Source organism: Nannospalax galili, unplaced genomic scaffold (genome assembly GCF_000622305.1).
Source record: "Nannospalax galili isolate Female #2095 unplaced genomic scaffold, S.galili_v1.0 scaffold165, whole genome shotgun sequence".
In the NCBI taxonomy this organism is placed as follows: domain Eukaryota; kingdom Metazoa; phylum Chordata; class Mammalia; order Rodentia; family Spalacidae; genus Nannospalax; species Nannospalax galili.
In genome coordinates, this window is record NW_008352715.1 from 475,746 (window position 1) to 489,033 (window position 13,288).

At 39.9% G+C, this 13,288-nt stretch overlaps 1 protein-coding gene across 3 annotated transcripts in view; it reads left to right on the forward strand.

The window, feature by feature from the left end:
* The first annotated feature begins 7,096 nt into the window (after positions 1-7,096).
* B3galt1 (beta-1,3-galactosyltransferase 1) overlaps positions 7,097-13,288 on the forward strand; it is a 580,596-nt gene continuing 574,404 nt past the window's right edge. For 2 of the 3 annotated variants that reach the window (XM_029554479.1, XM_017802393.2), the window contains exon 1: positions 7,097-7,218. The gene's annotated coding sequence lies outside the window, so the exon portion shown is untranslated. The remainder of the gene's footprint in view (positions 7,219-13,288) is intronic. The other variant, XM_029554482.1, reaches the window with a different exon arrangement.

Sequence of the window (13,288 nt, forward strand, 5' to 3'; positions counted from 1 at the left end):
GAGTGGGAGGGGACAGGAGAGGATAGCTGGATGAGTATGATTGAAATACTTTTTGTATATGTATAAAAATGTCATAATAAACACATTACTCTGCATTATTAATGTATGCTAATAAAACATTTAAGAAATTTTTAAATAAAAAATCCTGATAGAAAATATGAGTCTTCGGAAGTAAAGTAGCATGAGCCCAGCATCCCTCCTCTTATGACAAACATGTGAAAGGAATTGCTAAAGGTTTTTCTTTCACTACAGGTACAAACATTTTCAGAGTGGAGACTTTCAGAGCAGAGAATAATTTCTTAGGAAAAAAGCTTTGCAAACTTGATTTCTAGAAAGTAATTATCAAGCTGCATGGTAGCATAAAGTCCTATTGATCTAAATTTCTCTCTCTGTATTAACTTCACAGACTTGCATGACTTGGCATCAGTAAAAGCTAATGATGATTCATTCTATTAGTTTCAGGAGCCCCGCTCCTTAGGAACTCAGCTTTGACCTTTTATTAGTACTTTTTTCTCAAGGCAAGTAACATCATCCTCCAGACACACTCCCTAATCACCCTAAAATACCTGGAGATTTCATTAAAAGCTTGAACTGGTAAGGGGCTTAAATGCTAAAGGAAAGAAAGGTTCAGTCTAAGAAAAAGGTGTATCTGATTTTATAATCCATCTAGCAGTCCTGTAAAAACAAAATTGAATTTTAAAACTTAGCTTATATAAAATTAAAATAGGCATGATTATAAGAATGTACATTATATGTTACCTTAGTTTCAACTTTTTGGATCATTTTTCTTCCTCCACCCAGCAACCACATGCAATGTACGTATACATCATCTGTCCTTGATGAAATGTTTACTGGGCTCCCAGACTTGTACTAGGGACTTAAATTTGTTCTGTTGTGGCAATAGAAGCCATCAACTTTTTAATATGATTGTTTTATTGTCCTACAGGGAGTGGTGGTAAATACTTTTAATACTAAAACTCTCAGGAGGCAGAAACAGGTGGATCTCTGTGAGCTCAAGGCTATTACAGTCTACATAGCAGTTCCAAGACAGCTGGGGCTACAGGGAGACCTTGTCTTTAAAACAAACCATAACAAAATAAAACAAAAAACCCCACAAAAACATTTTAGTGTCCTATGCTTTGACAAGTTTCTGACCCAAGTGTTGATAAATGAAATCATAAAGAACAGGTGCACAAATACCTTGAAAACTTTACTTTCTTCTGACTTCTTACTGGTCTTCCCACACTTCTCCTCTCCAACACAAACACACACACACACACACACACACACACACACACACACAGGCACGCACGCAATCCTCAGCACGCATGCCTTTCCATTTTCTGATCTCATCTTGGACAAATGTGCTGTTTAGTTGCTCTTTAGTGATCAAAATGAAAAGGAAAAACAAAACAAAACAAAAAACACATTCATAAGAAGAGATTCAATTCTCTTAATTAAACAAATAACATTTGTTTTATTTATTTTATTTACTTAGCGTGTGAGTGTGTATATGCATGTGTGTGGGGGTTGAATTGCCCACAAGTGGAGGTCAGAGAACAACTCAGGGGAATGAGTCCTCTCCTTTTATCATGTGGATTCCAGGGATCAATTTAGGGCATCTTAGCAGATGGTCAGTGCTTTACCAGTACCACATTTCACCAGTCTCCAATAACCTATTTCTAAAGCATGAAAATAGAAGACAGATTCGAATAAGATGAAGTATCTTTCCTGCAATTTTGGTAATGGTTTAAGTCTATAAAATTATAAACAAATGTCCATTGAAGAACTAAACATTAATAACAGCAAAGTAAAGACTGTCAATAATTCAAGAGATCATATTAATTTATTTTTATAGTGTAAAGCCATTTGAACAAATCATGACTCTCCTTCAATTTCAGAATATTGAGCATAAGCTAACTAAACTCTTTTCTAATAAAAAGGAAACTTCACACTTGACTTAGTTTTTGCTCATCCTTAGTAGATCAGATGGTTTCCATCCTAATCACCCTACTACAGTTCTCTTTTATTCTTACCCAGTCATGTGTTCTTTTGTCAGTACTCACCGGCTAAACTTAACCATTGCTTTAACAAGTATATCCTTTTTTAATTCTATAATACAATTTTTCATATTTCATATTAATCTTGCCTCCCACGAATAAATTCTATTTGAGAAGCATTGTTCCCCAGGTTTGTTGCTGTGTTATACATGGCCCTTGGATCTCTTTGACAGCCTCTTAGTTTCAGTGATTCTGTCTCTATTAACAATTCCAAAATTCTTAAAGGCATTTTATATTTGTAAGACCATTTAGTTCAAGCTCTGTTTTCTACAAAATTTTGATAACTGAATACTGTTTTACTAATATTAGCATTTGTGCACCTATGACCTAGTATAAAGTATACTTAAAAATACTAGTGATAATGTATTATGTAGACTTCAGTTCTAGCTGCTTCTGTTTTTGTCTTTTTGTTTTGATTTTGTATAGTAATAGTTTAATATGAGCATAAGTAATATCCATTGTTACAAATATTTTAGTTTAAATATAAGGATCTTTATGTTTCAAATTATGTAATTGGCTATATTATTTGAGAAAAATAGTTTTTGAAGATGTAGTTTTCAAAAGATATAATAAAAAGTGTTGTCTTTTATAATGTTTTAAACCTTTAAATGCTTATTTTTAAAATTGTACTGGAAGTGTCACAGAGAGGGAAGAGAGAAAACTCCAACTGGACAACATCGGCACAGGGAGTGTCTGATACCTAATTTACCAGGAAATTGGCAAAGGATTCCCTTTGAAACTTAATATATTAATGTGTAGAAGTAAATATGACATGTATGAAGAATAAGGCTACAATGAGAATTTAATCCATATTTGGGAGAAGGTAATATTATCATCAAATTCCAGTTTTCAACATTTTTGAATGACTTCTGTTGAAATCTATTGTGACTTGTAGTTCCAATCATGAGATAACTCTCCCATCTAAAAAAAGCAGCTTTGATTTTTTTTTTTTTTTTGCATTCTCTATTTTATAGATAAGGAATGTTGGGGAAGTTTAATGAATGGCCTGAGATTATTCAACCAGACATTGCCAGAGCTGTAACGAGACTGATTTCTCTCACTTCTTGCTTAGTTTTCTGACTATATCACAGTGACCCAAAAGAAGTAATCTAGGTCATAATTATTTTTGTTTTTTTTTTTTAGACTTCTGTCGCCCAAGTGCTGGGATTAAAGGCATGTGCTACCATGCCCCACTCACTTTTTTTTTTTTTGTTTTGATTAAGTGAATCATTGATATAAAGAGTGACTAATTTCTTTCCTCTAATAACAAGTAGAATGAATTCTATCATTCTAGGAAGGGAAAAACGGACATATGTTAAGTAGGGAAACAAAAAAATACCCCTATAAGACAGTTTTTAATTAAATAGAATTGGTTCATTAAATAATTAGGTAATGTTGTACTTTCTTTTTCTTTTTCTCTTTTTTAATGGTGTACTTTTACCCAACTCATGCTGTGGATCATAACAATGCAGGAAAACTTAGCAGTAACATTCAATATTTTCAGCTACTTTTATTTTCTTGGTTTTTCAATTTCACTGATTTGAAATATTTCATAGTTCTCTCTGTAAGTGTTAATTCTTAATATTTATGTTCAGAAGCACATATGCAAATCACTTAACGATGTGAGATATTAATGTTCTAGCCAAATGCAGATTGTTGAGCTTTTTTAAGCCTTATATCTTCAATGAGATAATCATTTGACTATCTCAATCACTAAAGAATATGGTATGGAACACTCATAATAACTTCAGAAACAACAGCTGGGAAAGACTATATAACACAAAAAAAATAATACACTGTTGCATATTTAGTAAGATATACAAAGTGGCTATAAAAATCACATAGTACCTTGTGTATGTTCAACTCTGCAAGTTCCTAAATAGTCAACCTTTTTCTATTGTCTAGAATAGTTTAATTGAAGATCATTCTAAACTTGTCTTTTTATCAGATATATTTTTAAATTGTCATTGTTTAAAAAAATTGTTGAATTTTTGTGTATTTCATAAAGAAAGTCATCTTATGCCCCCTTCCCCTTTGGCACTCTCCCATAGTCCCCCCACTGGAGTTCAAACATTCTGTCATTTGTGCTAAGGCCCATCATGTAAAGTTAGTCCTTCAGTTCAAGTTCATCCACTGGGATCTAGTCAGCCTATCTAGAGTCCCTCCTTTTAATAAGATCAGCTTTTCCTCACCCAGCAGTAATTAGATTCGGGCCTGCTGTTCATTTCCACAGTTCTGTGCTGGTTTTTTGTCTGCTTGAGTTTGCATGGGTCTTGTGCATGCTGACCCCATTGCTGCAGGTTTGTATGACAAGGCTACCGGTCACCTGCAAGACTATTTCCATACGGTGATGCACCTCCTCCCTGGCTCTTGCAATCTTTCTGCCCCTCTTCCACAATGGTCCCTGAGCCCTGAGTGGGTGGATTTTAATATGAGTCCTATCCAAGGACCCACACTCTGTCGACTCCAATTCTCTGTGTTTTGGCCATTTGTGACCTTTTGGATTCCTGGCCCTCTGTTGCATGAGGGAGCTGCATTGATGAGAGTTGAAAGATGTATTAGTGTACTCTTCACCCATTGTTCTATGTTCTATGAGCCTTAGGTGTAGAGGTTGCATCCTAGATGTGCCACTTAGATTTGAGCAATTCGAAGACAACCTCTCTGTGTGATCAGTTGTAGAACTCTGTAATTATCTCTGTGAAGGAGCTCAAGAAATGGGGAAAATTGTGATACTTTAAATGGGGAGGGTAAGGGGGAAGACAAACCATCATTACTTTTTAAAGATGAATGTTTTTTAAAAAGCATTTATTTATGTATCTATCATATTTATTTGTGAATTGTATATGTGTGAGCATGTACATGTCAAGATCAGAGGACAACTTGCATTAGTTGGTTCTCTCCTTTAACTGTGGATTCCAGGGAGTGAACTCAGGTTGCTAAAAAATGAGCTTAATTAGTGAGTTCCAGGACAGCTGGGGCTACAGGGAGACCCTGTCTCAAAAAGACCAAAAAAAAAAAAGAGAGAGAGAGAGAGAGAGAGAGAGACTACTACTTATTTGCTAAGCCATGTCTGCTTTGTTTAAAGACACAAAATAAGCACACAACTACTCATGGGGCAGCTAGGCAGAAGTTCAAATTCCCAACCCTAATGGGCATGGTGACATAAACCTTTAATCCCAGCACTCAAGGCAGAGACAAGTAGATCTCTGTGAGATTGAAGCCAGCCTGATTTACATAGCAAGTTCCAGGCCAGCTGGGGCTGTAGGGAGACCCTGTTTCAAAAACAAAATGAAAAAAATCCCCAACCCTCTGTGAGTTCAAGGCCAGCCTGGTCTACATAGTGAGTTCCAGGACAGCTAGGGCTACAGGGAGACCCTGTCTAAAAAAAACCAAAAAAAAAAAAGAGAGAGAGAGAGAGAGAGAGAGAGCTCTATGTCGATTCACACAGCCAGTTCTTTAGAAGGAGATGCTCTGGCTAAATGAGCCAAATGAAGGAAGTCTCAGAAAAACTGGAAAGAACAGCATGCATTCTCTCCAGTAAAAAGGGTAGCAATGTTATATAAGTCTGTGCAGTGAATTTTTTCCTTACAGACCCCATAGAATTTGGGCAGGGTTTCTTTGGTAAATCAAAAAATACATAAGACTAAAAAAATTAAGAAAGGTAATAGAAGAAAGAGGGGTGGATCACAACAAGAAATGAGCCACTTAAGACAAAAGCAGCAACCACACATGGAAATAAATAAAAAAACGGAATTCCACCTATTTGTCAGAAAACCATGTAGCTGATTTAAACAATTGTTTTTCTTTTGCTCTCACAACAAACCTCCTGAGGTGTCTATGACTATGTCCATTAGAGAGGAGGGTCTGTCTCCTGCCACTTCAAGTCTTTGTGGAGACTTTTTACTTGTTTGTTTCTAGAACACAGAGGCGTAGACTTAAGTCAGTAGCTCTCTGCACCATTCTGACAGGAAGATCATCAGTTTGAAAGAAAGAGCATCACAGAAAAAGTTTCTTTTTTCGTTTCCTGACAAATAGTATCAACTCAGCTAGTGCTTCAGCACCACATTCTTGCAAACACATTTATAAGCTCTCGGATCACTTAGACTTATGGTCCGAAAAAGAGTAAATAAAACCAAATACAAATGCTAGGTAATTACGTTGCCAGCTTAAAGTGGACTGGCTTTCTGCTTTTTTTTGTTGTTTGTTTGTTGTGGTGCTTGTTTTATGGAGGGCAGATAAAGAAGGTCCTCCCTGCCAGGAACTTTGAGAATAGTTCTTATTGTGTTTAATTCCGAGCTTGGGCAGTATCTGGGTTGATCCCTAACAGAGGTTCCCAGGATGAGGAGTACCATTCTTCAGCTGCCAAACCGAGAAGGACGGGGGCGCTGTCTGGTGACTTTGCGTGCTTCCTTCAAGGCGGCGACCACCTCCTGGGATTCGCTCTCCAGCCGCTCTGCTCCGAATCGGGTCCCACGTCCGCCGCACAGCGATGCCAGGACACTGAACCTCCGAGCCAAGGCTCTGGGGAGAGTCACCTGGGAGCGCACGGTCATGCCCAGACGCTTGCCGCTGGTAGTCAGAAAGCGCCCCAGGCCCAGCTTTGTGGGCCCGGCTTCCTCCGCGCACGCAGGACTCCGGGGCCAGGAGCCCCGCACCCCGCGCCCCAGCCTGGCCTCCCCAATCCAACACCCCAGAACCATCGCCGCTTCTCCCGGAAACAAGCCTGCTGAGCAAAGGCGGAGGAAAACCTTGGGCCTTCCGCTCTGATTGGTCTCCCCCCGCCGCGCGGGGCGAGGCAGCGATTGGCTCCCGGGCGTTGTCAGTCGCCGAGGCCAGAGCCATCGCTTGGGAAGCGCAGCCCGGCACCGGGGCTCTGGTGCCACCGCGGCTGCTCGGCTGGTGCAGCTGGACTAGCCCGCGCGAGCACCGCCGCCTCCGCCGCTGCCCACCGCGCAGCCAGCGCAGCGGAGCTTGGGGAGGCCGCCCGAGAGGGGCGGGCGCGGGAGCGGAGCACGAGGAGGCGGAGGCGGTGGAGAAGTGATGCTGGCGCCGGGGATCCGGACAGCGGCAGCGGAGCAGCAGCATCTTCAGGACTCCGGCTGCAGCGTCCCTGTGGCCCGTGGGCCAGCAGAACGGCCAGAGACCGCGCGTCCCGCGGGTAAGGGTTGGCTCCCCAGTGGGCTTTGTGATTTGGGGGGCTGGCGAGGCTCGAGGTGGCCAGGGCATCCCGATCAGGATGTTTGACAACCGGACAGCGAGTCCTGACGCCGGGCGAGGCTGCTGCTGGTGCCGGTGCGGCTTCAGCTCCTGCATTCTCGCATTGGCGCTGACAGACTTTGACAGCGCGTGGATGGCATTGTGTGTGAGCGAGTGTGTGTATGTGTGTGCGCGCGCACACACACGAGGTTTGGGGCACTTTGCGGGGAGAGGAGGAGTCGGTCCCCTTTCCGTGGGCCGATGTCCTTCAAGAATCAGGGCTGGGATGGAGTGAACTGCATGGTTTTGGCTCAGCGGTTGGAAGAACTCACACAGGATATAGTAAAGTCTACCGAGCTTCTTAAAGACCAGGGAGAATTGAACTTTATTGCTTTAATGAAAAGGAGTCATTGGATCTGGCGCACCAGGGGAGAAGCGCGTCCACCCGGGCTCCGCCAAAGTCCTGCCTTGCGCCAGGGGCTTTGGAACAAAAAGCAGAAAGTAAAGGTTGGTCTATCCTGCTGCAGAAAGAAAAGAGAAGTTAATGGGGTGGGGTGAAGATGCTAGGCTCCGGGACCGGAGACTTTTAGGTGGCTGAAGCCTCTAGTGGGAGACTATACTTTTCGGGAACGCAGATTTGGGGTGAAGAGAATCTGGGAAGGACCGGCTGCTCCTGCCCCGTGATGTCTTTGAGCGCAGGTGGCCGCTATGGAGCTGCGGGGCAGAGGTGGGGATGAGCTCTGGTGAGCGTTGGGAATGTCCAGGCGGTGTCACTTCCTTCCCGGGCCGCCTTGGCAGGTGTGCCTTCCCCATATGAGACCCGCCTGGTGGGTCCTGGGCTGGGTGCTGGGCGACCGGCTGTGCACTCTGTGAAACTTCAAGCCCGCTGAGGCCCGGGCCAACAGGCTGAGCGCGCATGAACCAGCAAAGGCACTCAGTTCCTCCAAGGCATACGTTTGTTTTTCTTTCCCTATTACATGTTTTATTTTACGAAACCATACCATTGGAAGTTCCGTTTGTGCCGGAACCGATTCCGCGGAAGGCGAATTTTATGCGCTGCTGCAACTGGTTAGTGCTTTTAGACTGAGTCTGGGCTCTCCACAGCTCACTGCAGTGGTTTCCTAATCCCTGTTTAGGACGCACAAACTTAAGTGTTGGCGGCTAATTTTCCAGGATTGGTTGGTTCCATGGGAATCTCTGCTTTTGGAAACTTCTTGAAATAGCTCTATTCTAAGGCACTGTCTCCTCCCTGACTCAGATGAGGAGATGCTATGATTGTGACAGAGCCAAGGGGGGATGCAGGGAGTTGTGGAGATGGCGAGCCTGCCAGCTTTGGTAAAACCAAAATTGGCTCAATACAAGGAGCTGGATCATGAGCTGACGACGGTGCTTTCCCTGGTTTGAAGTTCTGTAACCTTTTACACTGGAGGAATCTGTTGTCCAAGCACAGAACAAATCACAATAAAGAATCCCCAAACCTAAGCCGCAAAAACCACTCTGTTTGGGCTATTTCTGGTTTGGTAAAACAGAGAAAATGAAAGTAAGGCACCCCATGAAAATACTGTAGAACGTCAAGAGGGAGCTGTCCAAAACATCAGGCATTTCCCCTAGGTTTTTTGTTTGTTTGAAGTGTAAAGATTCTGTTTTCCTCCAGTTTAGTAACTAAGTGATTCTAAAGCAGAAGAGCGCTTCCAGAAAACTATCAGTGACGTTAGTTTTGTGTCTGAAGATGGCTGTATGCCTTCCATCTCTTAACTGGTGAGCTGTAAAATAAATTTCTTAGGATGATTTTTCCTGAACTTGTACACATCGTATTTGAATTAGTAGAAAACTGGTACTAAATATTGGGTTTTAGTATTCATTACATGTGGCTTCAAAGTCTGGTTTTCTGTTATAAAGTATCTGGTGTTAGGATTCTACTCAAAATTTGCCTGCCTCCAGGTGATTGTTTTATTATAGCAACTTTTTAGTTACTGTAATATTCAGGAATTTGCAAAGGTTATTAACTACACCAAGTACTTAATTTTAGTTTCATGTTTTATTTATGAAACCCTATGAGTAAACAATTGCAGCCAATATTAAAACATGGAACTTCTTTTAATAATTTGGCTAACAAAGTGCTTTTCACATTGATATCAAGTAGCATCTCATAAGTAGACTGCGTTATGTATAGGAGTAAGCCACACATCTTGCAGGGCATGGTGGCACACGCCTGTAGTCCCAGCACCTGGGAAGCAGAGGCAGGCAGATCTCTGTGAATTCAAGGCCAACCTGGTCTACATAGTGAGTTCCAGGCCAGCTGGGGCTACAGGGAAACCCTATCTCAAAAAAAAAAAAAAAAAAAAAAAAAAAGAAATAATAATGTACTTGTTTTATGGTAGCCTTTTTAAAAGAGGAACTTTTACATTGAAAAAGGGATTTTTTTTTCAGAAATTTGAATATACTTTACAAACTATGGGAACAAATATACTGAAATTTAGATAAGTGTGTGTATGTTGATGAATTAGGGAAAAACAAGAAATATGTTTAAGCATTGTGATGCTGGTTTAAGAGTTGGGAGGAGGGGCACAGCCAAGGTTTGTGAGTGGCGATGGGCAGAACTGACGCCTTGGTTTATACACGCAATTCAAATGCTTCCAGGTCTGCACATTAACTTCAGTTTTGACTTGTTTTGCTGCAGAGCAGCCCATGAGCTTAGACTGCCATATGTATTATAGATGGATTTTTTTGTAACTCAAGTAAATGTCAACTTGTCAAGTCTCTAGGCCACTAAATTCACTTTTTGACCTCTACCAAATTTTAATTTTAGCACTAACAGGTTAGCTTTTCTAAAATGTTCATGCTTCTTGCAAAGAACAATACAATTATCTTATGAAATAGAATTTATCAGTCAAATAGTCACAACAAGAATTTATGTGTGAATATGAGTAACACCATGATTTATTTTGTAGTAATTTCTTTTTCTTTTCATGATGGAGTAATTCTTTCTCTAGAACAGGAGGTTTAGGGAATTGAAACAAATAGTAAACCAGAAAGTTATTCTTATCCCGTCCTTGTCTCTCGGTCCTCAGCCTTCTACATGCAGACATGCACCTGACACAGGCATTTGCACACACACACACACACACACACACACAAATACATATAATTAGGAGGAATATAACCACTCTGCATTTGAAGCAAATTCACAAGTCCATTCTGTGTAAGGAATATGAGTCTTAGGGCAATATTTTCATCCCATCTAGTAATCCAGTATTAATTATAATACCGGTTTGTTGAACCAAATTTTAACAAAATACAGTTTTTTCTTACTCTGTACTGAACAGTTTTCTAGTTGCTTGGATGAGACAACAGAACAAGACAGATAGCTGCCCTATGGAGCTTATGTGCTATTACAGAGAAATAGATTATAATAAAATACAATAAGATCCAGTATATTGATCTTCTAACAGCATGTATTTTCTATACCCTTACCCCATGGCTAAGTCTTTCCATTTCATTTTATGTCCAACTAATACACAATAATCTGTGTATCCCTTCTCAAAGAATTAAATTAATGTAGGAAGTATGAAGTAATAAAAAATGATAAGCCAATGCATGCTTCTCCTGAAGGTCTGTATGTGAACCACAAGTACACTGCATGGAATGTGAGAGTTAAACCAAAAGGAGGGAATCCCAGATGATTACAGAATGTAACAAGATATCTATCCTTTGAAATATTTTTAAATTCAGCCAGGCATCATAGCACACATCTGTAATTCTAGCCCTCAAGAAGCTGAGACAGGAGGATTGTGAACTTGAAACCATGCTGAGTTACATGGTAAGACTTTGTCTCAAAATAATGTATATCAACACTTTTTTTTTTCAGAGCAACTAATGTGGGAAACATTTATCCTTTACCAGAATAACATTTAAAAACTCATTTATGTCTATCCTAAGTCAAGCATATTTAGCTCCATCCAAAAGAGTTCAAAAAGTTGAACATGGTTAAAGATAAGTTCAAAAGCATAATTTTAATGAGTGAAATTTTGATTTTCCCATATGGGAAGTGTCAAATTCATGTACATTTGTAAAGGCAGATCACAAGTCTGAGAATTTGAGGTCAATGTTTCCATAAAAATGATAATCAGTGCAAAACTTATGGTGGTTTTCGGGTAAGAAATGCCAAAATGATTAGAAAACTTTCAAGCAAGCTTGTCTTTAGTTAAAAATCAATTTAGTTATCCAGTCAGTCCAGTTACAAGTAAAATGACAAAATTGTGCCTGTTTCATTTAATTGACTATATACTATTATGCAATTATGATTAATTCTTACGCTTCTATTTCATTATTTTCTTCTAAAGTGATCATTATTACTTACCATCTGAAGAGTGGACCCAGCTTAATTTTCAAAAACTAGTTTGTAAATGACATGTTCCTATAAGAGAAATGTGAAATTTGTAACCTTAAGAAACTGTGCTACATAATGACTGCCCACCTGCTCTCGGGCTCTTAATGTGGGTTGTTTCCCACTTACAGTTACATTTGAATACTTTTCAAGTATCCAAAAAAAATTTAAGATTTAAGATTTACTTTTAAATGGTGTGTATGTGTGTGTGTGTGTGTGTGTGTGTGTGTGTGTGTACACGCATGTGAGTGTGAATGCCTCCTGATGCTAGAGGCATTGCATCCTTTGAAGGTGGAGTAACAGGTTGTGGTGAGCTGCATGTTGAAGTGGGTGCTGAGAACCAAACTTGGGGTCTCTGGAAGAGCAACAAGCATTCTTAACCCTTGAGCCATCTCATCACCCTCTCGTGTTCAAGCTTTAAGGGATTCTGTCTAGACTTCTGAATTGTGGGACGCCTTCAGCTATGACCATCTCAATATTTTATTCTCTACAGTCAAGAATGTGTAAATCACTCATTTAAGCTTTTGCGTTTATTGCCCTTTTTCTCCTTTCTGTTCCAAATACAATGTTCAGGAAAATAATGTTTGTAAAGCAGAAGGACTAAGCACATGAGTCTATCTAATGTACCAAGCTGACTGTGAAGTTGTTTGATAGGAGGTAAGCATGAATCAAATATTTTTAACTCAAATAAAACAGATCATTTGCCCAAACTTCCTTTATGAATAAGGAAGAATTTTACTCCAGGAACTTGTCTAAGTCAATTGAAAATTGAGCCAGGTCTAGAAACAGTGTTTGTAACATAGCTTATCAGCATATACATTTACCCCTAGTGTTGTACATTTTGTAAAATAGTCAGGAAAGGAGAAATGAATGCACTACTCATTTACACACAGTGGTATCTTTATATGTGACTTAATATTACAGTGTGCTAATGTTACAGTAGAACTAAGGAAGTGATAAATTCGGATGCATTTTGGTGCCATTCAAGATTTATAGGCTACAGATAACTTTGCAAATGAAATACTTGTATTTACTTCAGTTCATATTTCTATAGTATATCGATGTCTATAATCTCTAGAGATATATTTGTAGACTCCTAGAACCTGCTTTACAGGCGAGAATACCTCAACCAAGATATTTTTCCTTCCTGAGGTCTCTGAAATTCAGTGATTGTTAGGTGAGATTCAGGGACCTCAGAAAATCCCCAAAGCAAATTTAATGGTTTTGTTCTTGATCGTTTTTTAAAAATATTGTATTTGTTATTTTTACTTTTATGTGTATAAGCATAGTGCCTTCATGTGTGTAAGTGCACTGGTGTCATGCAGTGACCAAAGAGGTCCAAAGAGGGCATTGGATTCCCTGGAACTGGAGTTACAGATAGTTATTACCTGCAATGTCAGTGTTGGGAATCGAACCTGGGTCCTCTGCAAGAGCCGTCAGTGCTCCTATCTTCTGTGCCATCTCTCCAGTCCTGCTTGCTTTTGAATGTTTTATAGGAAATTATGGTAGAAAAAGTTTAAAAGCTACCACTTTCTTAGTTTTATAAAACAGGAACAATAACAGAGAGAGAGAGAGAGAGAGAGAGAGAGAGAGAGAGAATCAAACAACAATCAGAGCAGAGAAGGAAAGCAAATACAAGGGATGA